Source organism: Hemiscyllium ocellatum, unplaced genomic scaffold (assembly GCF_020745735.1).
Source record: "Hemiscyllium ocellatum isolate sHemOce1 unplaced genomic scaffold, sHemOce1.pat.X.cur. R8, whole genome shotgun sequence".
NCBI classification, from domain to species: Eukaryota; Metazoa; Chordata; class Chondrichthyes; order Orectolobiformes; family Hemiscylliidae; genus Hemiscyllium; species Hemiscyllium ocellatum.
Genome location: NW_026867635.1, coordinates 497,269 through 523,440, shown reverse-complemented (window position 1 = coordinate 523,440; position 26,172 = coordinate 497,269).

Below are 26,172 nucleotides of genomic sequence, written 5' to 3'. Positions count from 1 at the left end.
GCGAAGAAGAGAGACAATTAGCAACTATTGTTACACACACTGTTTTACACACACACACACACACACACACACACACACACACACACACACACACACACACACACACACACACACACACGCACACCACCATATAACCAGGGGAATGGGTGTAAAATTGCTTGTTCTAGTGGGATGGCCGCATTCGGCAAGAATCACTGCGAGGGCATTAAGCGGGAGTTGGTCCTGTGAGTGACAGATCTCTGAGTATTTAAGAACAGAAACAGCTTCTGTTCCATCTTTTCATCATGAATGTCTCACGAGCGTTGAGCTGTTGTGTGTTTCTGCAGTCTCTGTCATGATCACGCCGATTCAGATGAACTGAAATGCACAGGGTTTTTAAATTATATTGCTCCTTCAATCGATTCCCCTTTCGCTCACAGTCTGTTTCAGGAGACAGGTTCTGGGCGCTAAGGCGGATTCGCGACTGTGGACAATCTCTGTGCTGCTTTGCATGTATAAAGCGGGGTTTGGTTGGTCGTGATAATTGCAGATACTTTACCCAGAATATATGGGAGGGTAGGATCTAATCTCTCTCCATCCGAAGGGAACCACACTGCCACCATAAGACTTGGGGTAGTTTCTTTGGAGCTGTATATATTGCGAAAAACTGACTGAGATGTATACAACTATTAGGGCCAACGACAAGGAAGACAGAAATTAATCTTTCACCTTGGTGTCGGACTCAATATGGGGCACAGGGTGCAGGATTATAAGATGCTGGACGTTCTGAAGAGGTGTAAATGCTGTTTTTCTTTCACTTAAGTAATTGCTGTAATCTAAAAATATTGTCTGGACGTGGGTGGTAGAGGCATAAAGTCTCATACCATTTTAGAACAAATTACATGGATACTTGTGATACCATTACAGACACAGCAATGGACGAACTGCTGGAAATGGCGGAAACTAGGTGAACGGTTAAGGTCGCTGATTCATGCATGGAGAGGGGGAAGGGCGGTTAACAAAGGGAACGAGGGTTGGAAGGATGCACGCCTGAAATGTTTCATATTGCGAAAGCGGGGAAGTGCCAATTCAGCAGTAAAGAGACAAAGGAAGTGCTTTAATGTGGAGTGAAGGGGGCATTAGTAATCCTGAATACAGCGAAAAGACAGTTAGGAAGACGCATATAGACCGAGAAGAAGGTGGAATTTATTTTGCTGGAGAGGAAGAGAATTTATTTTCACCCAGAGAGTTGGAAGCCTGTGGAACATTTTGCAACAGGAAATGGCTCAACTCAACGTGATATTTGCATGTTTTCTCCAATGATCGAATAATAGTTCTGACATCTGAAGTTATAAGAGCATGTGGACAGAAAACCGCAAGAATGTGGTACAGTGGAGCAATGACTTCCATGTTACTGAAATAACCGAGGCAATGCGGAGGAAAAAGGGACAACAGCAATTTGGGGGAACCACTGCAAATGGAGTAGGGAATGGGTACAATACAGAGAGCTGCCATTCTGCACCGTATCTCACCAGAGAGCAGTCATGCCCATCAAGGTCAGTCAGCCATCACAATTCAGTTTTAAGCGTGGAATGGGCAGCAGGTCCCGCATTGTAAACCACAACCCTCACCCTCTCAGGCGCTGGCTCCGCAGAAACATGTCTAGGAATGTCCACTCCTGGGCAGGGCATGGGAGATGGTTCAGAAAGCTGCCAGCTCAGTCTATGTAGCTCAGTGAGCTAGGCGGGTTTATGGCTCTTGCTTGTGGCATTTTCAGTGGAGTAATGTTGTTATGTGCTTAAAATAAACCTGTCACCCAAACTCTGGAATGAGTCTTGCTATTTGCTTTAAGTGTGAGGTAATCTTGCTTCCCCTATCCTTCATGATTTTCACAATCGCAGTACCAGTTTGCAGGCTCCAGGGTCAGTGATGGGGCTAAGGTCTGCTTGAAGGTTTGTTTCTCTGTGGAGCAGTTTAACCGTGAGTGGAGATGGTGAAAAAACTGCTGTGATTGGATCGGTGGCTCTGCGAAATGAAAATGTGCTAATGAGAAGCGTGTGGAAACATTTCAGCTTCACCTCCAGTGATGATACTGGGCCATTGAATCTGATGTTCTTGGCGAAACTGATATTAGGGATTCTCGTTCCTGCAGATCAGGAATTCAAACGTCCTTTAATCTTCAGAAAAATGAGGAAGATTTGTTTGCCAGTGTAATGAAAGCCTTCATTGCAATCGAACAGACAATGCCGTAATCAGGCACACTATGCATTACACTACTGGCCGTGGGCAAAGGAAGCCTTGCATGCTACTGAGATGTGATGATAACGCAGACATGAGCAATGACATTCATGTTCACATGTCGAACAATCTGTAAAGACAATCACAGTTAACTGCTTCATTCCAATGACCCTCTTCTTTGCGAATTCCCGAGTTTTGTAAAGCAAACAAATTTGTCCTCATGATGTTTCCATTCACTCTATGTCTGCTCAGCTATTCAATGGGATCACCGCTGATCTGAGAAACATTAGCTCCACTTGCACGTATTTCCTCCATAACCTCGAAGTAAATTCAAGCCAAATCACAGCATAGTATATTTCCGATAATATTCTAAGGTTTAAATTACTTTAATGTGTGTTTTCAGGAAATTGAATGACATGAAACGAGCTGAAAATCCCTTCCTGCATTTTAACCCAGCGCAGAGTCAGCCAGATGAGTAACGTCACAGAGCAAAATCATTCCCTCCGTTTGTCTCTGCGCAGATGCTCGTACACGCGTGGAATCGTTGGAGGATTTTTCACATTATTGAGATGTTTTCATGGAATAGATACTCTCTCAATCTACAAGCATGTGTCATGCTAAAAATATTTCACTTCTAATTAAAATAGCTGAGTATCTTTTCTTCAAAGCCCGGTGTCCCAATGTTCCCTGCTCTATGGCAACATAAGCAGCACCTGTTGAGTTTGAAGCTCCCAGAGTGATGTCGCAATGGTGCCTGCTCAATTTCAGTAAAACCTGCTACAGGTGATTTAGGAGCTCACAGCCTGTTCTCCCAATGCTCCCTGCTCAATATCACCAAAAGATGCTTCACGTCAGGATGTAGCTCTTTGGCTTGGTCTTTCACGCAACTGCAAACTGTCAGAGAAAGATTTCCCATTCACCAATTGCATCAGTTGAGATACACATCTGTGCACTCACCTCCATCGCCATTTCCTATTGTACTCTCGGGGCTGCATATCGCAGTTTCTCTGACTCCGGGTCTGGCAACTGGAATACGTGATCATCTGCAGCCGTTGAGTGAGGAAGTTGGTGAAGTAATTGGTATTAAATTACATTATTTATGACAAAAAACGTTTCCTCAATACTATGCACTTCCCCCTCAGCCTTTGAAGTTTTGTTGAAATCGAACAATCTCAGTCTTCGACAAATTCGGTGTTGGATGAATCTTTTAATTTATTGTCGCCAGAGGGTATGTAGATTCTGAGTTCACACATCACTGTCACCGGTTGGCAAGTGTTCTTGTAGTGCATGTGGTGTTGTTCCTGGCATATCCCCTGACACTATCCACATTGTTTTTCACATTTTGGTTTCCCATGTCGTATCGTGTATGCTGCTTTGAATTGTGGCTGTCGCAAAATCAGTTTGAATCTGAATTACGGAATAATTTTACCCTTTTTACTCAAAGTAATATGTGCTGAGCAAACGCTGGAAGGAATCTATTTTTTAACATGAAAATAGTTTTCGAGGTGATGATTTTGGTCATTGAAAGACCCGCCCCCTCAAATCTTTCTGTTACAAACTGACACATTCTCGGACTTATTCCTTCCTCAATAATTAATCTCCTTTACCTCACTTCTTCTATTTCACTGATGCGATGTGCAATTTAACGCTCACATTGACACTGTTCAGTGTGTACTACCGCGGTCACTGTTCCTGGGTAAACGTGCCCCAGTCCCCCTCTCGGGACTTTCAAACAAGTCCAACCATTTCCATGCCGAGGTTCTGAGATCTATTCTCAAATAGCAGATTTACTGACATATATCAGAGATTATTAGAGCATCAGACTCAGGAGAATGACGCACTGCAGTAATGAACAGCAGATACTCTTTTGGGGAAAAAAAACCAAGATTTTTGGTTTTCTGCATCCTTAATTACAGTTGTACATTTGCATATGGCTTGTATATTTTGTTGAGCTTGAAATTTCACATTATAGTAGGTAGGTGACAGCACTGAAAACAGTGCAGAAGAGATTGACGTGGGTTCTGTCTGTTTGAAGCGTTTCAGTTATGAAGAGAGAATGGACAGACTGGGGTTTTTTTTCGTAGAGCTGGGGAGATTGACAGGAGTCATAGAGTCATAGAGATGTACAGCATAGAAACAGAACCTTCGATCCAAGCTGTCCACGTTGACCAGATATCCCATCCCAATCTAGTCCCACGTGCCAGCACTGGGCCCATATCCCTCCAAACCGTTCCCGTTCATGAACACAACCATAATACTTCTTAAATGTTGCAATTGCACCACCCTCCACCACATCTTCTGGCAGCTCATTTCATACACGTGCCATCCTTTGCGTGAAAAAGTTGCCCATCTGATCTCTTTTATATCTTACCTTAAGATATGCCCTCTAGTTCTGGACAACCCGATCCCATGGAAAAGAGTTTGTCTCTTTACCCTATCTATGTCCCTCATAATTTTGTAAACCACTATAGGGTCACCTCTCAGCCTCCGACGCTCCAGGGATAACAGCCCCAGCCTGTTCAGCCTCTCCCTATAGCTCAAAAACTCCAACCCTGGCAACATCCTTGTAAAACTTTTGTGAACGTTTTCAAGTGAAACAACATCTTTCGGATAGGAAGGAGACCAGAATTGCACGCAATATTCCAACAGTGGCCTAACCAATAAACAGAAAAACTCATTTCGCCTCATAATCTGCTAAAGTATCAATGACAGAGAACTGCAGAAAATTCCACGATTTAACAGAAAATATCTAAAAGTAAACATTAAACAACAACCATTTACAAGTATATGTCTCTTTTCTCTTAAAGATTTGTTATCGACTCCCCAAGCTGTAACAACATACTGAGCCATTAAAACCCCGATTAAAGTTTTCGAAATTCAATGTTCAAAACCAGATGTTCCTTATGTAAAAAGTTATCTTTGACGGAGAGTGTGCTGATAGCAGTCTTTCAAGTGATAGCTGGTGCTCTTTCCAGCGAACTATCCAACAACACCTATTTTATATAACCCAAATATTGGATCGTATCATTGGTTCGATATTCTCAAAGCAGTAAAATTCAGTTCGATTGGTTTTCTGCATATTGAGCCATAATTTAAACTGATTAGTGCAATTCCAAATGCTGTGAAAACAACTCAGGTTTGTAGTTTACAGGCAAAGGTTACATCTTAACGTTAAATATGTCCATTGTCAGTCACATGAAAAATGCTTGCCAGCTTTCCTTCTCTCTTAAAGTTGCACCTTCAACTTCATAACAACAAGGTCTCTCTCTCTCTGTCTCTATTCAATACTGAAGCAAAACACTCATTTTGACCATCCGCTACCTGTTCAGACTCCAGGCAAATATTCCCTCCATTGTCACTGATTGGTCTACTCTATCACTGATCATTGTCTTATTCCTCATGTTTGTGTCAAGACTTTTCATTATCCCTTCCAATTCTCCTCAGTCCATTTTTGAGTTCTTTGGCTTCCTTCTTCCTTTTGATGAAAAGCCTCCTCTGCTGTTATCATCCATTGTTTCCTCAACTTAATATTTTTTGCCCGGCTCAGTGGTACAAATATATCTCACTCTCGCAACATGTTCTCCATAATCAGCCCCCACATTTCAGTTGTATCTTTCTTGTCGAGCAACTGTTCCCAATGTACCCTCCACAGGTCTTGTATGATAACAATATTAAGACCCTCCCGCAATTAAATACCTTGGTCTACTGTCTGCTCCTATCCCTCTCCATGGCAATGGTAATGATGAGGCAGTTGTAGTCACTGTCACTGAAATGTTCGCCCACTGAAAGATCTGACACATGGCTTGGCTCCTTGCCGAGCACGATACCCAAGATGGCCTCTCTGCAGTCGGACTATCTATGTACTGAGTCAACAATGCCGCCTTGTCGCATTTGACAAATCGACTCCACCCAGGCCATCTGCACGAGGGTGGTTCTAAACAGTATTGGGGGAGTTGAAGACAACTGCAGCATCAGCTCTGTTAAATTTGTACTTTTAAAGATCTGCTGTCAAATCTGTTATTTCATTCCTCTCCTGTTATTGGGGCGTCTACAGAAAACACAAAATAAAGTCGTTGCTTCTTTCCTGTTACAGACTTTCACCCATTAGACAAGCCTTGCTCAGGAGCCTCATTTTCTGCAGGTGTGATGCACTCTCTATTTATGAGGATGTTGCTGAAGACATTTATCAGGACATTGCCTGCTTTGGAGATATTTAGTTATTAAATAAGATCGGATAGACTGACGTTGTTTACTGCATAGCAGATGAGACTGGGGGTGGTGTGGGCATGATTCGGATATGATAAAGATACGAGGGCCTTGGATGGGTAGATTGACGACCGCGAAGGAGGGCTGTGAACATGGGATATTGATTAATGTTCAGGGTGAGGATGTTTGGAGGTTAGGGAATGCAAAGTTCATCCATCCAGATGGTGGTAAGGTACTGGAAGGCACTGCCTGCAAGTGTTAGAGGCAGAAATCCTTAAGATCTTTAACAAGTATTAATGGATAAGTGCAAGGCATGCAGCACAACGGCTTAGGAAAGGAAAGTGCGATTCATATAATTTGTTGGTTGGCTTTGATCATGATAGAGGTTGGGCACTAATCGACTCCTTTTTCTGTATTGCATGTGCTTCTGATACTAATTCCAGTCTGCTGCACAAAGCTCGAATTATTTTAGAAAACTACCACAACCGTTGGCGTCAGCTCTTCTGTAATTGAGCCTCCATTCCTTGAACCAACAGCTATTCAGACAACAGTTACAATGAGTGTGAGGTAACTTATTTATTAAATGTATCTTTAACAATCTTTGGTCTTTAAAAAATAGTTCGTTTTCTCCCGATTCCATTATCTGAGTTAAAATACAGAATAATGTACACTTAAAAAAAACGTTGTGCATCTGCCCTCCCACACTGGTGTTTGTTAAACCAGTGCGTAATACACCTGCAGGTTTCAGAATTCATTTCCATCAGAGTATTTCAGCTTCATTAAAAGAAAAATACATCTGGATTGAAAGAAGTTAATTTGAATCATTTGCCCAGTGACAGGTGTTCATGATGACTCGATGCCAGCTCAGTAAACAAACAGAAACATGTCTCTGAGGAACTGTTCTTTCTGCTCTATTTAAAGATTCTCCTTTCAGCGCACGAGCGTGTACTGGCTGCATGAAACATTTGAACCGTTAACGGAAGAGGCATCATGAATTTAGCAATTCTAGTTTCAGTACATGCCGAGAGAGCGATCATACAACGCATATTTAAGAAGATCGAGAGGATATACTTTCCGATACTTGCTGCTGTCAGTGTCCCTCGTAAGTGATATCCTCTGATATCAATTCTCCAAATTGTATTCCGTTCATTACTTATTCTCTTGAATTGTTGCCCTTCTTGTGACAGTACCCTGCTCAGTGTTTAGCAATGCTTCCTCAGAGCGCTTGGGATCGATTCAAGGCATTCGTGGGGAGTTTGCATATTCTCCCTGTGTCCACGTGAGTTCCCTTTTGGTGCTCCCGTTCCTCCTACAATCCAACACTGTGCAAGTGAGATGAAGTGGCCATGTTAAATTGCCCATCGTGTTCAAGAATACGAAGATTATGTGCATTAGTCAGGATGAGGTCGAGCTATAGGGTCTGGGTGGATTACTCTTCAGACAGTCAATGTGGAGTTGTTCGGCCAAAATGCCCTATTTCCACACTGCCGAATTTCTAATTTCTGGGTTCTGGATAGTTCCATCGTGTCTTATGCATGAACTACTGTTTCGTGTTCACTACTTTCGTCCGCATGGTGAATGGTCACCACATGTCCGACAATTCAGAACTGTAACTAGCGGAGATGTTTGGAATTATTTCACGATGATTGGTTTCTAGTTTCATGCTATTGTGAAGATGGACGACGTGAAATCTGCTACACTGGTTTCGTGCTTTCTTTTATTGTTATTATAGACCAAAAATGATTAATATACGAAGCTCAATAACTTTGGACATTGTATTTCAGACATTTCACATACTCAGATATACAATTGCATAGTCAGTCATACGCTCACCCAAAATACTCACTTTCCCTAAAGGACGCTCTGTCAACACACACACAAACACCGACACATCATCTCTTATTCTCTTACATTCTCTCTCACACGCACTAAATCGCTCATAGCCTCACACACACTTGCTCACTCTCTCTCACACAAACTGTCACACATGCACTCCGTCTCAAAGACATACACTCGCACGCAGTCAATCTGCTACTCATGTGTACATTTTCTGACACACTCATTCTCACACACACTCTATCTTGCATCCACGGATTATCCCTCTCACACACTCATAATGGATTCATTGACACATACACTCTCTCTTCCAGAGACTCTGTCTCTCTCACGGACAATTTCACTGACACACGCTCTCGCTCACCAGTACACATTCACACATTCACGGACCCTTCTCTCTCTCACGTACACACACATTCACCAAGTCACCGAAATTCACTTTTATACACATTGTCTGTCATACACCTGCATTCATACACTCACTCCCAAACTTGTGCTTCTGCATGTTCACACTTGGACAGAAACCCTCACGTAGATACTCATCATGTTACAAATACACACTCACTTCTGTCCACAAGAGTCAACACACACTCTTCACACACTTATTAATTCACTCACTCGCTTGACTATGTTGCGTCAGACACGTACACAAGTTCACTTATCTCCTCTGATTATGCAGCATTTATCATCTGTCACTAACTGCAGCAGACAAAGTATTGATGAGGTTCCTTCTTTCACTGGTGCAATCCCTTTGGTGTACGGACCCCGATCGTGGAATTTGGAATGGGCTTCCTGGGTTTTGATTTTGATTTCATGCTGCATGGTTTATTGGGGAGAGTTCAGGTGTTTGGATTCCCTTTATCCTAAGCATCTTTCCTTTGAGGTAATGGTGGAGATGGTTTGAAATGTCTGCTTGGAGGAGGCTACAGTGTAACTTGCAGATGATGTACAATGCTGTCACAGGGATAAATGCTGAATTGTGCGGTTACCACTACCGTGCATGTTGTTGCATTCTAAACATGTTATTTCTCTCAGTTAATTTAGTGACCATTGGGATTCTGTCCCGTGCAAACTGTGGACTCTCTACGTCTGTGACTCGCTACCTCGTGGCCATGGCAACAACAAATCTACTGGTGGTGATCCTCGACTTGATATGGAGACATATACCTGTTTATAGAGAAGACTTCATTTTTCTGGATTATATAGATGTGTGTAATATTCACGCTGTCCTTCTTTATGCAGTCACTAACTGTTCAGTCTGGTTCACCGTGGCATTCACGTTCGATCGATTTGTGGCCATTGCTTGCCAGAAGCTAAAAACGAAATATTGCAGAGAGAAAACAGTGACTTTGGTACTTGGAGCAGTGACGTTGCTGAGCTGTTTAAATAACTCGACCTGGTATTTTATGTATAACAGTAAGTATAGATTTGGCAATTATCCAATGTTTTGTGGTATGTCTGTCTCTGATACTGATTCAATGCTGTGGGTTGCAATTGAAGTTGTTCATTATATTCTCACACCCTGTGTCCCATTTGCACTGATTCTGCTCCGCAACATTTTCACCGTAAGACACATTTTAGTGAGCATCAGAGCCCGCAAGAGACTCCGTGCTCACATGAATGGGGAAAATCCCAGAGACACTGAGATGGAGAGCCGAAGAAAGTCCATAATTTTACTTTTTGCTATTTCTGTCAATTTCATTCTGCTGTGGGCAGTGTTCACTGTGAACGCTTTAGTTAAGCGGATACGTGACCTGAGTAGTACTTTTCCTCTGCTTCCGCACTTCCAAGAAATTGGCTTCATTCTCCAGATGCTGAGTTGCTGCACGAACACTGGGATCTACGCCGTGATCCAGGCGAGGTTCAGAGAACAGTTCAAGAATATGGTGATCTTTCCTTTCATTCTAATTTTTAAACAACTGAGATAATTCAAGCACTAAACATTAACAAGCACTGAATCTGAATGTTACGCTCAATTGTTCTCACGCGTTGTCCAAGAATGTTTTTATATGTCCATTCACTGAGCCACTGTGCTTACACTCACTTTGAAATACACCAGAAATTTTCGTCAGTACCGGGACCCCAAGGAGTGCAGTCATCGAGTTGTTGCCTCGTAATGATAGCGTCATACAGCACGTAACCAGACCCTTCAATCCTACTCGGCCATGCCGACAGCATATCCTTAACTGATCTTGTACACTTTGCCAGCAACTTGTCCATATTATTCTAAATCCTTCCTGTTTATTTAGATGCGTTTTAAATGTTTTAATTGTACACGCCCGTGAAACATTCTTTGACTGCTTGTCCCATATACACGCCATCCTCCACATAAGTATGAAACACTTCAAAAAACGTTTTAGATGTTTTCCCTCTAACCTTGAACCTATGCCCTCTTGTTTCTGATCTACCTACGCTTGGGAAAACATAGCTTGGCTGATCACTTCAATCAGGCCCTGCATGACGTTGTTAATATCCATAAGCGTCCCCCTCAGCCTGATTCTCAGGGGAAAATAACCCATAATTGATTCGAACTCACCCTGCAGCTCAAACTCTCGAAATTTGGACAAAATTCTGTTAAATAATATTCAACCCTTTTAAGATTAACAGCAGAGCGAAGCACAACTCTGTGGCAATGCCAGTGGAGGAATGGTTGAATCAAGCCTATTTCTCATTTGGGATGTTTGTTGATATTTGGAGAATTTCTATGTACATGTAGGATTGGTGGTTGTGTGGTGCTGCAGTTAGAGAACAGAGCGGATGATGGGAAAGAGAAGGTACAAATGCGTTATTTGTGAGTCACAAGCAATGGTCAGTTTTGTAGCACCATGGACTATGCTTCAGCACGACAGAGAACTCTTTCACAAACTAATATTTTTACTAATATATGTTTCACAACAGATATAAAGTCAAATGAGGAAATGAACGTAATATCCCCAAGTATATCGGTAACAAAAATTTACTCAGAGTGTGAACTGTGGGAAGGATGTTGTGATCTGCATTGTGATTTAGACAATTCAAGTGCATGGCAGATGCTGATTAATGTCGGTCAGTGGGTGGCTATTCATTTTGCGAGCAAAAGCAGAAAGGCAGACTTTAAAAGGAATGGCGTTCGATTAGAAAGGTGGTGTTGGGTGTGCAATAAAGCCTCTGTGTCTGAATCTGTGGCTGCGATGAAGCAGTTTTGACCGACACTGTTCTGCAACAGATTTGATAGAGCCTGGTCCTCGGCAGTGTTTACTGGTCCCCAGTCATAGTGTCATAGAAGCATGACTCACGAATCGGACAGCTCTATGTAACCAATCACTGCCGAACATAAAGCCAACAAACTAACTGTTCCCACTTCTTTGTCTCTGCTTCATACCATTTTGAACTGGAAACCTTTCTTATCCATGCACTTATCCAAAAGTGTTTTAAACGTTTTAATTGTACTGACATACAACACTTCCTCCGGTAGTTAATTCCTCAGGTGAACCCATGTCTGTACAAAAGACACTGCCCCTCATGTCTTTTTAAGTTCCTCATCACAGGAAATAAAAACACCCATAACGATACCTCTACCTGTGCTCACAGCATTTCATGAAATACTATCACATAGCTTCTCAAGCTTCTACATTCCAATGTAAAATGTCATAGCTTTTCATTGAAACTTCCGGATAAATCATGCGAATGTGGTCTGAACCCTCTCCCGTTTATTAAAATTCTTCTTATAAATGAGCGAGGAAAAATGGATACAGCATTCCAGAAGTGGACTCACTAATGTATCGTATGACCTCACCATGCCTCACGCCACTCGATCCACTCCACCCAAGAATTCCTGAAGATCATCACAGAAACTAAGCTAGAAGAGGATGAAGTAATGGCCTTCTTTGATGTAACGGCCGGGTTTACATGAATCAACATTAACCTGGCCAAGTAAACGCTGACTGCACTATTAGAAGACCCAAAGGCACATACAGCAAACCCCACTAACTCCTCAACAAAGACATTAACATCAAGCTAGTGGACCTCTGCCTCACCACACACTTCATGTTTAACAATAAAACCGACAGATAAACCAAAAGAACACGCACGGGAGCTCCAAAATCAGTGCTTTTAGCAGAGGCAATAATGCAGAGACACGAACAAATTGCTCTGCCAAAAATCCAATCGAAACTTTGTATCCAATCAAATACCTTTGTCAACACTGAAGGAAACCTTCAGGACAATGAATAATAGCTTTACTTCATAAAATTCACTAAAGCAGAGGAAGACAAATAGAAGTTGACATTGCTAGATGTCACAGGATAGCGAATATGAACTTCGAACCAGTGTCTGCAGGAAAACAACACATACGGACCTAATATTGAGTGAAACAACTAATAATCCCAACATCGACAAATGGAGATGCATCAGAACAATATTTCAACGATTCAACACACTCTGAAGCGCAGAGGAACTACACAGAGGAGAGGGTATTCACCTACCGTGTCTTGAAAAAAAATGGGTACCCAATGAGCACAGTCCACCGAAATCTCAGCAACAAACTCAAACAAACAGACAAAACACTTCCAGAAACCCAAGCCACTCTTCTCGACATCAAAGACATCTCGGCAATGACTGCCAGACTACTCATACCTCTTGGTATCATGGTAGCCCACAAATCCACCAACACATTAAAAGAGCAGCAAATGGACTTGAAAGATCCTATACAGGCAATAAGCAAAACTTTGTCCTTTACAAAATGCCGTGCAAGCACTGTAATAAACACTACATTGGACAAACAGGCAGAAAATTAGACACCAGCATACATGAACACCAACTAGTCACAAAACGACATTACTCTTTCTCACTAGTATCCTTACAAACAGATAAGGAAGGACATCCCTTCTACTGGGACAACACATCCAGCCTCGGACAAGCCAAACAAAGACACGCACGAGAATTTCTAGACGCATGGCATTCCAACTTGAACTCTATCAACAAACACATAAAGTTAGCCCCCTTCTATCACGCCCTGAGATAAAGAACAGGAAGTTATATCGCTATAGGGAATGACATCACCACAGGAAATAACATCACCAACCTAAAAAAAAAACCCAAACACAGAATGAGAAAGCAGACATTATCAGCAATGCTTCTCCTGCGGCCCACTGAAGACATTACTTAGTAGGGTGATGAAACCTCTGGAAAGCACCTTTCAGCTCAGCGAGCGAACCTACATTCATAACCTCAACCTGAGCTACAAATGACCACAAAACTCGCTTATTCATTTTAATGTTTCAACTGAATAAAGAGATAAATTAATAGATATAAAGACAGTTAGAGAGTCTGGTGGTTAGAATGATCGATAGATCAACAGATAGATAGATAGATAGATAGATATGTAGGTAGATAGATAGATAGATAGATAGATAGATAGATAGATAGATAGATAGATAGATAGATAGATAGATGGATAGATAGATAGATGGATGGATAGATAGATAGATAGATAGATAGATAGATAGATAGATAGATAGATAGATAGATAGATAGATATATAGATATATAGATAGATAGATAGATAGATAGATAGATAGATAGATAGATAGATAGATAGATAGATAGATATATAGATAGATAGATAGATAGATAGATAGATAGATAGATAGATAGATAGATAGATAGATAGATAGATAGAGAGACAGATAGATAGATAGATAGATAGACAGATAGACAGACAGATAGATAGATAGATAGATAGATAGATAGATAGATAGATAGATAGATAGATAGATAGACGATAGATAGATAGATAGATAGATAGATAGATAGATAGATAGATAGATAGATAGATAGACAGATAGATAGATAGATAGATATATATATAGAGATAGATAGACAGATAGATAGATAGATAGATTGACAGATAGATAGATAGATAGATAGATAGATAGATAGATAGATAGATAGATAGATAGATGGATAGATAGATAGACAGACAGATAGATAGACAGATAGATAGATAGATAGATAGATAGATAGATAGATAGATAGATAGACAGATAGATAGACAGATAGATAGATAGATAGATAGATAGATAGATAGATAGATAGATAGATAGATAGATAGATAGATAGATAGATAGATAGATAGATAGATAGATAGATAGATAGACGGATAGATAGGTAGACGGATAGATAGGTAGACGGATAGGTAGATAGACGGATATATAGATAGATAGATAGATAGATAGATAGATAGATAGATAGATAGATAGATAGATAGATAGATAGATAGATTGATAGATAGATAGATAGATAGATAGATAGATAGACAGATAGATAGATAGATAGATAGATAGATAGACAGATAGAGCGATAGATAGATAGATAGATAGATAGATAGATAGATAGATAGATAGATAGATAGATAGATAGATAGATAGATAGATAGATAGATAGACATTTCTCGATTTAAAGTTCTGAGTATCTAATCTGTGCGTAACCTCTTTTAACAACCGAGAAATAAAACGTGTCCCTTTGTCTGACTGAATCCCTGAATGTAGCCAATGCCATGTGAAGAAAGTTATGATCATCTCTACCACTTATACTTTGGCTTGATACTCCATAATGTAATTGTCTCTGAACATCCTGCAGACACATTCCAATCAACAAGTACTGGTTCTCGATTCTTGTTCTCAGAAAGGGATCTACAATTATAACCCCGGGAAAAGTTTCTTCGAATGTAGGAACTAGCATGAAGGAGTTTTATTTTGTTATCGGTTGTGGCGTAACTACCATTTGGCATGTGAGACACGTTTGGTGAAACGTAGCAGAATTGTGTGCATTCCAGGACAGTAAAAGTGTTTTGTTTGTCATGTCAAAACCTGAACATCTCTTGTGTGTGCTCCTGAAAACACAATCTGGTGCACGTCCGTTCATTTCTCCTCTGCACTAATCTCCTGTGGACTCCAATTTTGCCTTCGGATTCTACCTTTCAGATCGGAATCCTTTGGAAATTTCATTGTTTCCTTTTCAGAGTTCGCATCCACATATCTAATTTTTATCGTATTGTCTTGCTGTCACAACTCTCTTCGCCTTTCAGGATTGTACACTTCTGCCTGACCCAACCCGATCAAATTGTGGGCAAATGTCCCCAACACGTTCAAATGCCGGGCAACCCCATTCCCCCAAACTGTTCCGACACTTGATAAACCCCTTTTGTTAGATTTAAATCAGCAACATAGATAAGACTTATCCCATGCCATAATCTATGAAAATTCGAGTGGATAAAAAACAGGTAAATTAACAAAAGTAATAGATTTATTTCTTGAAATATTACAGAGCATGTTTCAATAATAATTATTTGCAACTCCATCCTCGAAGCTATCGTTTATTTTCCTGTCTATAATAGTCATCCGATAAAGTGGCTGATTAAGATTTCCTAATCATTCAAGTTTCAAGGTAGCTGGTGAATCTTCTCTTGGTATCGTCCTCTGGGCATTATCTTCTTCTTAGAATTTATCTTTGACAGGTCGTTGATGGATAGATGCCCCTGTGAAAAAAAACTATTCTGTTTGGAGTGTACGTGTCTTGGTCGCTTGGCAGTTCTCCCTCAACTGTTCAGGGTTTCGCGGTCATATCCCTCCAAAGAACCAGATTGCATCATTAGCTTTGAAGACTGTGAATACGCTTAGTTCAAACTTGATTGGAGTTTGGTATTTTTGGCGTATACATTAAACTGATCGTGAGAATTTGAATCTGTCTTGTCGTGTCCAGGCAACCCAGCTAATTAGATGTTCGACCAAATGTTATATTGCTTCTCATTTGGTGTGATGTAGTACTATTATCTTTTAATTCCCTTAAAGATACAGTACACTTCTACACCGGCATAAAGGGTGGTTGAGTAGTTTTGGCAGAGTTCTTGAAAGAGTCGTTGGAAGAATTGGTCAGGGCATTTGTGTATAGTAGTCACACATGCATTTTCAACTAATGTTCAGAAGGAAAATTAGAATGATTGACGTTTCTGTCATTCCACTGGTAGCTTTGCCACTTTTCTCTGTTGTTTCCTGCATCCATTTGGGAGATGGTTTTGGAAATTGCTATTATTCTAATGTAATCTAGTCAGTGTGCACAACCAATCCAGTCAGCGTTGATAGAACAGCCTTGTTCGTGACAGAAGATAATAGGACCAGACTGATATCCAATATTGCACAGGAAGGCAACTCTTCTCATGCATATGTTAGTTAGGAGCTCTAAACCAGATGCATCATCCTGAATGATTGGATTCAAGTATGCATTTTCCCATGATATGAAAAAATGTTCAGAATTGGTAAGAAACGTGGGAGGGTAGGAATTCGTTATTAGTTCATTCATTTATGAAACATCTCTCTTTCCTCCCCTGTCTACCTTACATATTTCAGCTGATATTGGTTTATTTGGAAATGATACATGAACTTTCTCAAATTTCTCACGAGTTTTAAAGTTTCTGTAATGTGTTCTACTCCAGTATATTTGAGCATTGCCTGCTAGAGGATGGTTCATCCGTTCGTGGTTATGTCAAGCATTGCACTTAAAAAGAGGCTTGTTTTCAGTTCAGGACAGAGAGAAAAGATATTCTGTCAGATTTTCAGAGAGTGGAAACAACTTTCGGTTGATCAACTTAATTCAAGATGAATAACATGTTCATTCCATAAGATGGCAGTATAGAGTAAAGTTAGTTATCTTCATAAAAATACAAACAAGGAAATTTGGAGAAACTGAAATCCTTCTGGCAGCAAATGTACAAAAATAGAGTTGATGTTTTAAGTCTGATAAATCTGAAGCATATACAGAGATGTTGTTAGTCTAACTGAAATTGTTGAGCAGTTTCTCTCCCTTTTTATGTCAAACGTCTACTACTGGCAGTTTTTTTTATCGATCTGACATTTGCACAACTTCCAGAACGAGGGTGTTCAGACAGTATTGTATTACTGGAAGCTGAGTTCCCAGAGTTGTACCATTTTTCTGTGAGTAGCCCTCACACTTCAATTCCCATAACTTCCAATAGTCAGTTGTATCAAGGGTATTCATCTAAAAAAATTACACGTCTGCGCTTTTTTCCTGATTTCAGACAAGCAAATGCTTGCAGATAAAATTCGAGACTCAAATTTAGAACAAGTAAAATTACAGTTTATTACACAAAATAAAAGATTACTGGAAGATGAGAGGTCTGGCTTTCCAACGAGACAATTTCCTCGAATTCAACAATCAACGGCCTTTTATGCCTTTGACTCAAGCAAAACACATTGTTTCCATTATGTAGATGATTTTCCTCTTGAAAGTTCCAAAGCTGTTTTTGTTCCTAGCTGAAAATGTGTTGCTGGTTAAAGCACAGCAGGTTAGGCAGCATCCAAGGAATCTGTTCCTTGGATGCTGCCTAACCTGCTGTGCTTTAACCAGCAACACATTTTCAGCTCTGATCTCCAGCATCTGCATTGTCCAGCATCTGCAGACCTCACTTTTTACTCCATGTTTTTGTTCCTAGTCCACCACAAATGTTTCCGTAGGCCACAGGCTGCTGCAAGATGTTTTGCTTTTATCACACCTCAATTCTGAAGAACAGGTAATCTTTTGCAATTACATAAAACGTGTCTGCAGCAACCTGTAAAATCTAGGTTTGCAGAACATCAGATAACGCCTCTCTACTCGTATCCCAGCATACACCTGTAACGTTGACATTGCTCCCAAAACACACGATTTCAACACCCTCTTGTGGTCAAAGGCACCTGGGGGACCGTGGAATATAGACCCATTTCAACCAAAGCTCAAATGAGTCTCTGTCATCCTGGTGGTAAGGCTGGACCGTAACATCAAATTGGCATAACATGAGCAGTTACAATTCCACAATGTGAATTGAAAGTGTTAAAAGACGCAGAAAATAATGGCAATGAAAAGCATGAACAAAGAATAAAAACGGAATATAAGAGCCCGAAGAAACGCTTAGTAGCCAGCCTAGCCATCGCAGAGAATAGTAATTATGAAATTGCTCCAGCACCTGACAAACCTGACAAACCTCATGCATATGTAGATTAGTTATAGTGTCCAAAGTGTTCTGAATTTATCTGCAACATTCGGGGCCAAGAACAAGGCAGCTGCTCCCCATGCCACTACCAAGTAGTCAAGGGCCAGATGGTTCTCTAAACGTGTAGATTATCATTCTTGTTTCCACCATATTACCTAGCTCAGTATTACTCTTCTAAAAGCTGACTCTCTGTGGTATATGCGTTAATCTCTTGTCTTTTAAACTATTGTCTTGTGATCTGCAAAGCTACACTCATCGATGTACATGTCTAAGGCCAGTTCTACAATGCAACAATTTGTTTCTCTTTTTTTCTAAGCATTCAGCTGTGCTCGTTCCTTCCGAGGAGACAATTGCTTCTGCACACTTACATTGGTAACCTAAGGCTGCCAGGCATTCTTGTATCCCATATAAGCTTATCAACAAAATTGAGATATTACTTATCTCTCCATGTGTAGTCCCTATGCCTCGTGCAGTGGCTTAATCATCAAGTTCACCAAGCAAAAACAAAGGCACTTACATCACCAACAGAAATGTGTCAGTTCAGCACTCTCATTTGAATTTTATTTTCACGCAAATGCACAATAAGTTCAAGTGCAATTTCAAGCCATCCCACTTGTTGTTTGTTTTTTTCTCTAAATTTTCCTTTATATTTTAAACTTACTTTATGGCTTATTCGAGGCATTTGATATTTTACTATGCAAATTGGGACAAAACATAAATTTTTGTTTTGAGAAATCTTATAACAACGACTCTTTTCATAAGTACAAACATTCTTTTGTTGGCACTATTGTACCAGGGCTATAATGAGGAAAACATTCTGAACTTTAGCGATTGGAGTGAGACAACCTGAAAGAGACCATTTCATGATGAAAAAGGCAGTTTTTCGGTGTAGAGTTTTACTCATAACTTACTACTCGCTGATGGGGCGTCTGGGCAATCCTCTACTTGCCTCTGTTTAATCCTGTCTTTCTTGTTTATCCCTAACAGTTTTATGCATCTCTCTTTTTCCGGGTCTCCCTTACTATAATAACGGATCTGATGGGTGGCAAAAGGACAGCCTCTCATTTTGTTCTTCTCATGTTAGAGGCTGATCGTATTTTTTCTGTATTTAGCATTTCTGCAGGAGTATTTTAGTATATAAAATTACATTTCCTGTAATCAAAATGGGTTCATTGACCCTGATGGTTCATGCAGCACTGTTAAGGTTCCAATTCTCGGATCTTTGTGGGTTTTATAAAGTTTGTATTTTTAATCGGGGCAGTTCATGTTCCTTCATTATTTTTACACACATAAAATCGCATCAGTAAATACAAACTATTCATAACCACGAGAGTGTCCTCACTCATATACGCAGGGTTCGTTGACCATTAATCCCTTGTACATAAATCATTTTGTAAGTTGTGATCAGGGGTAGGTCAGGAATGGATATAGATGATTTCGGGTCAACTAACGCCGCGCACTGTCTGACCGCTACCAGTACAGATATGTAAATCCTACCCTGCTTATCACACGTGCCCGTGGTGCTGCCTGACGTCAGTCTAACGTTTTCTGGGTGATTGTTGGATTGCCCTATTTTCCGCAACAAGTGTCTTCAGAGTGACTAAACCTGCCACAGTGTTCACAGACCGGGACTTCACCAAAGATTTCAAAATGTAAGCTGCTTAATGAGCGCATGTATGTTTGTCATGTGCTAATTAATGAGAAACCCCAGGGGATTCCTTTGACCTTGCTGTCCGACCATAACAAATGATCGGTCTCTACTCACGATCTCCACCAATCTCTCGACTGTGTTTAAACCCCTAGCTACATTGTAATAATATTTTTTCACTGTCAGTGTCTCTCACTTGGGGGGAATTTCGCGATACATAATTGAAGAGTGTGTTTTTGCCGTATACCACTTTAAGATGTATTCGTAAGGCTCACAACAATCACACTTACATCTGCGTATCATATCCCAGGCATTATTTTTCCAGTCTCCACACCAAATTTAAGGATCTGGATTTTGCTTGGGAGATCACCCCTCTTAACTGTAGCCCAGGCTTTGTGCTAGAGACGAATACCTTCTTGTCCATTTGTGCTTAACTCAGATGCGAAGGGACTGATACTCTCACATTCACTCGTGACAGGTCATCAATTACTGTAGGTAGCGCCAACTTTTATAGGCAATTACTGTAGTCTAATTACCGCCAACTTTCTTTGATGCCCAGGCAATTACCCCTTACCTGGTCCAGTAGAAAGGACCCGGCTCGCAACGCCAATTTGTTGTATGTAAAAATAATACCACTATGAATTTAGCCGTGATTTCAGACACAGTTTATTAAAGAAAAGCTTTTGTGCGTAGCGACGTGGTTTTTTTTAACACAAAACGTGGACTTCACCCAGCTGACTCGCTGATTACAAAATTCAACGGCCTTTACATTTTTGAATTATCGTAAAGTATACAGTTTCAGTGACGTAATCAGAATGCCCAATAATTGTCATCCAAACACAAGAACCAATTATTTTCTGTTTTGGTTTTGCTTGACTTACGCTTTTTCTGCTCCTGCAGGCTTGAGGGAAAATAAGCACAAAACTACAACTTGCACAAAATTTCAATCAACACTCCCAACATGCTTTGCAAATGTAGTAAATGATCCAGACAAATTCCACTTCAGAGCTTGGGCTTGATCTTCGGGTATGGAGTGAAGTATTTATGAATGAGTTAGGCTTATGTTGCTTTGAATGAAGGATAGTGGTACTGTAGAATAATCCTGCATAAAAAATTGTGGAGGTAAAATCACGGTATATATTCAAGAAAGACATAAATGTATTTTCAGGTTATGATGACATCATGGAGCACGGGGAGCAGGTGCGAACATAACATCGAGGAGGAATATATTGAAAGGTGGAAAAGCCACAAAAGGTGTCATATTTCTCTCTTGCATTATGGTTTATTTGACTCAAGTCTTCAGTCTTGTCTTGTAGAAGCTCATCATAACCATCTGTTCACCAACATTTTGGAAGTCTGTCTCCCCTCGCTTATAATACTTCCAATGAGTACTAAATTCCGTGACAATATCGGAAATAGAACAATACTGCACAGTGAAGTAACCGTTGGTCACGATGTTGTTCCAAACATGGACATAAATTAAACCAATTCCTCTTCCTACACATGCCATATAACCGATCAGTCATTGCATATTCATATGCCTACCTAAACGTTCCTGAAATGCACCTATCCCATCTGCATTCTCCATGACCCCTGTCAGTTTGTTTCAGACACCGACCGCTGTGTATAAATCTTGACCCTCACATCTCAATTGAACATTCCCCATCACATTCAGTGCGTGCATCCTAATGGTAGACATTTCAACAGTCAGAAATTTAACTGTCAACACTTTCGTGTCAGAAGTTTACAAACTTTGATCAATATCCCCTCACTGCCGCAGAGAAAACAAGTCGACGTTTTGGCGCTTCTTCTTCCACTTCGTAGCCTTTAATGCAGGCAGCATCGCCCTAAACCTCTTATACACCCTGTACAAGCTTAAACATCCTTCCTGTAACATGGTGACAGATGCATCAAATGTTGGGCAACATCTGGGAGGAGAACGTCCTTTCTATCGCTCTTTACCTGAATATTCAGTGGCTCTGTAGCTAGGTTTCCCCATTCAAACTCCGGCACTCGTCAAAACATCTGCTCAACATCTCTCCCATCATATCTGTGCAGAGCATTGCATGTTTCTATCACCTGACCCATTTTCAGTGAACTATAATGAATAAGTCATAAGGTGTTGGATGCTGTTGATAAAAGAATACATTCAAAACACGGATTAGCCAAGTGAATGCATATATAAGCGTTTTCAATGTTATGATATTCTCTATTAAAAACAACAACAAGTACACAACGCCTCCCAGCCCATAATTAACCAATGAGAGATACAGTTGAACTAAAATCTTTCTAATGTCCTAAACCTATGCAATGTCTCACAGTGATCTGTATGATCCTTCGATGGATGGTAGTGAATGGGTGTGCATCAATGTTTCATGCTAGTACTGCAAATTGTACCGCAGACATTCAAGCATTTAATTGCAAACGTAATCGCTTTCTGCGTTACATTTGGAAGTGTTCATAAAGATGTGGACTTTTTTGTTGGCACCACTGTATCAACATTTCAATTCCAATCCCACTGACAAGCACTTGAAAATTAGAAGAATAAACAAATAACAAAAAAAAAATCTGCAGCCCTGGAATAGTGCCTTCGTCCCTCCAAGCCCCAGCCGTTCCAAATCCATTGACTAAACCTGTCGCCCAATTCGTAAGCATCTATATACCTCTGTTCCCCACCAACTCATACATATGTCCAGATGCATCTTAAATGAATCAACTGTACCTGACTCCTAGACCTTTGCTGGCAACGCGTTCCAGCCACCTGCAACACTCTATGAAATATAATTGCCACCTGTGTTCTCGTTAAACTTTTCACCTCTCACCTTTAACATGTGACCTCTCGTTATTGAATCCTTCACCCTGGGAAAAAAAAGCTTATCACTATCTACCTTCAATCAGGATACCCCACCAAACTCCTTCTTTTTCTAATGAAAACAATCCTATCATACTCAAACGCTCTTCATAGCTAGCACCTTCCAAACCACGCAATATCCTCTTAAACCTTCTCTGCACCCTCTCCCAAGCCTCCACATCGCTTTGGTAATGTAGCGACAAAAAGTGTACACTGTACTCTAAATACAGCCGAACCAAAGTCTTGCACAATATTAACATGACCTGCTAACTCTTATACTCAATACCTCGTCCGATGAAGGCAAGCATGCCATCTGCCTTACTGCCCACTTTCGCCAGCCACCTTCAGGGTACAATGGAACTGTACTCTCAGAGCACTCTGCTCATCAACATTCCCCAAGGTTCTTCGGTTTACTTATTTTTTTCCAAAAAGAGTCTTCCCAAAATGCATCACCTCACGTTTGCCTGGAATGAACTCCATCTGCCGTGCCTCCACCCGACTCTCCAGTCTATCTATATTCTGCTGTATCATTTGACAGTGTTCTATGCTTTCTGCTACTCCGTTATTTTTCGTTTCATCTGCAAACTTGTTGATCATAACAATAGTGCCCTCTGCCAGCTCATTTAAGTATATCACAAACAACAGCACTGATCTCTTTGGAACACCACTAATCACCTTTCTACATTTTGAGAAACTCACTTCAACTACGACTCTCTGTCTCCTGTTGCTCAACCTGTTCTTTATCCACCTAGCTAGAACTGTCTGCGCACGATGTGACTTCATTTTCTCCATTAGTTTACCATGGGCAGCTTATCAAACGCCTCACTAAAGTTCACATGTATGACATCTACAACCTTTTCATCATTTCATAACTTGTTCACCTCATCAAATAACCCTGTTAAATTGGTAAGGCACCATCTCCACCTCACAAAACCATGTTGCTTATCACTGATATGCCCGGTCTTTTACAAATATAAATAGGTTTTATCACTCAGTATATTCTCCAGAACTTTCCCACCACTGACTTCAGGCTTATGCGATGCAGTCACCCGGAATATTACGGCTACCCTTCTTATACAGGGGGGCAACTTGAGCAAACCTTCAGTCCTCCGGCACTGCACCCGTCTTTAAGGATGTTACATTGGTACCTGACGGGGACCCACCTATTTCCTCTCTCGCCTCCCCGAACAATCTGGCAGAGATCCCATCTGGTCCTAGGGATGTATCCATCTTAATAACGTCTAGCTTACCCAACACATCTTTCCTACTTACGTCCACGTGATCCAGCATAATCAAACTTCAATTTCTGTCCTCAACATTCATTCATGTACCTCTCCTCAGTGAACACTGATGCAAAATTATCATTCAGAATCTCACCCATTTTTTTCACATCGACAGAAAGCCTTCCCCCTATCCTTGAGTCGGAGAATCCTTTCTCTCCTTACCCACTTGTTTCTTATATATGAAAAAAATGTTTTGGGATTCTACTTAATTTTGTCGACTAAAGCTATTTCATGACGCCTTTTAGCACACTTGACTTCTTATTTGAGACGGGTCTTAGTCACCCGATATTCATCCAGGGCCAGTTCTGTTCTTAGCTGCCTGGACCAGAAATGTACTTTGCTTTTCCTCTTGGCTAGTCGTACGATTTCTCCTGTCATCCATGGTTCAAGAACTTTGCCTTTCCTATCCCTTGCTTTCAACACGACATGATTGGAATTGTGCTGGCAAAGTCCAGTAGGTCAGGCATCATCCGACGAGCAGGAATCTCGACGTTTAGGGCAAAAGCCATTCATTAGGAATGAGGCAGGGAGCCGTTGGTGTGGAGAGAAAAAATGGGAGGTTGTGGGTCTGGGGAGAATGTAGCTAAGAGTGTAATAGTTTGATGGAGGTGGGGATGAAGGTGATAGACCTGACAGGAGGGTGGAGCAGATCGGTGGGAAGGAAGATTGGCAGGTAGGATAGGTCATGAGCGTAGTGCTGAGCAGCCAGATAGGTACCGGGGTAAGGTGGTGGGAGGGGAAACGAGGAAACTGGTGAAGTCAACTTTGATGACTTGGGGTTGAAGCTTTATGAGTTGGAAGATGTGGAGCTCTTCCTCCAGGTGTCGGGTGGTTAGAGAGTGCCGGTGGATTAGGCCCAGGACCTGCATTTCCTTGGCAGAGTGTGCTGGAGAGTCGAAATTCTCCGCTACGGGGCGGGTGTCCCGGAGATGTTCCCTAAAGTATTCTGTGAGAACACGTCCAGTTTCCCCAATACCAAGGAGACGACATCGAGAGCGACGGATACATTAAATGACAGTGTGGAGGTGCAGGTGAAACTTTGATGGATGTGGAAAGCTCCTTTTTGGCCTTAGATGGAGGCGAGGAAGGAGGTGTGGGCGCAGGTTTTGCAGTTCCTGCGGTGGCAGGGGAAGGTGCCAGGAGGGGCAGTTGAGTTGTTGGGGGGCGTGCACCTGACCAGGTAATCATTGAAGGAATAGTCTTCGCGGAAAGCGGATAGAGGTGGGGATGGAAATAAATCCCTGATGGTGTGGTCTGTTTGTAGATGGCGAAAATGTCGGATGATGAAGATTATGCAGAGGTTAGTACGACCAAAAGTGAAGAATGGGGTGGGGTGGTGTGGGGTGGTGTGGGGGGGGGTTGTACGTCCTTGTTGCAGTTAAAAGGATAGGGTTTCACGGCAGAAGTACGAACGTAGATGAGCTGCGTTGGAGGGAATCTTCAATCATTTTTGTAGGGAAATTATTGTCTTTAAAGAAGGAAGCCATCTGGTATGTTCTTTGGTGGAACTGGTCCTCCTTGTAGCAGATACAGCGGCGGCGGAGTAATTCGGAATATGTCAAAGCATTTTTGAAGAAGGTCGGGTGGGAAGAGGTGTAATCCAGTTAGCTGTGGGAGTTGGCTTATTTCTAAGTAATGTCAGTGTTAAGTCTGTCGATATTGATGGCGACGAAGAGGTCCAGGAAAGGGAGGGAGATGACAGAGATCGTTCAGGTAGATTTAAAGTCGGGATGGAATGAGTTTGTGAAGTTGATGAGCTGCTCAATATCCACGCCGGCGCACAAGTTAACACCAATGCTGTCAGCACTGCAGCGGAGGTAGAGGTGGAGAGTGGTGTCGATGTAATCACTGACGTTGGACCGTTCTACAATGCCAACAGTGAGAGGCATACGTGAGGCCCATGACTACCTTTTTTTTGTCTGAAGGAAGTGGGAGGATTCGAATGAGAGATTGTTGAGGGTGAGGACCAGTTCAGCCAAGCGAATGAGTGTCATTGGAAGTATACTTTGGGAGAGGAAGAATAGGAGGGTTTGGAGGCCATGGTCATTGCGGTTAGACATGTCGAGGGATTGGATATCCATGTTGAAGATAAGGTGTTGGGAGCCGG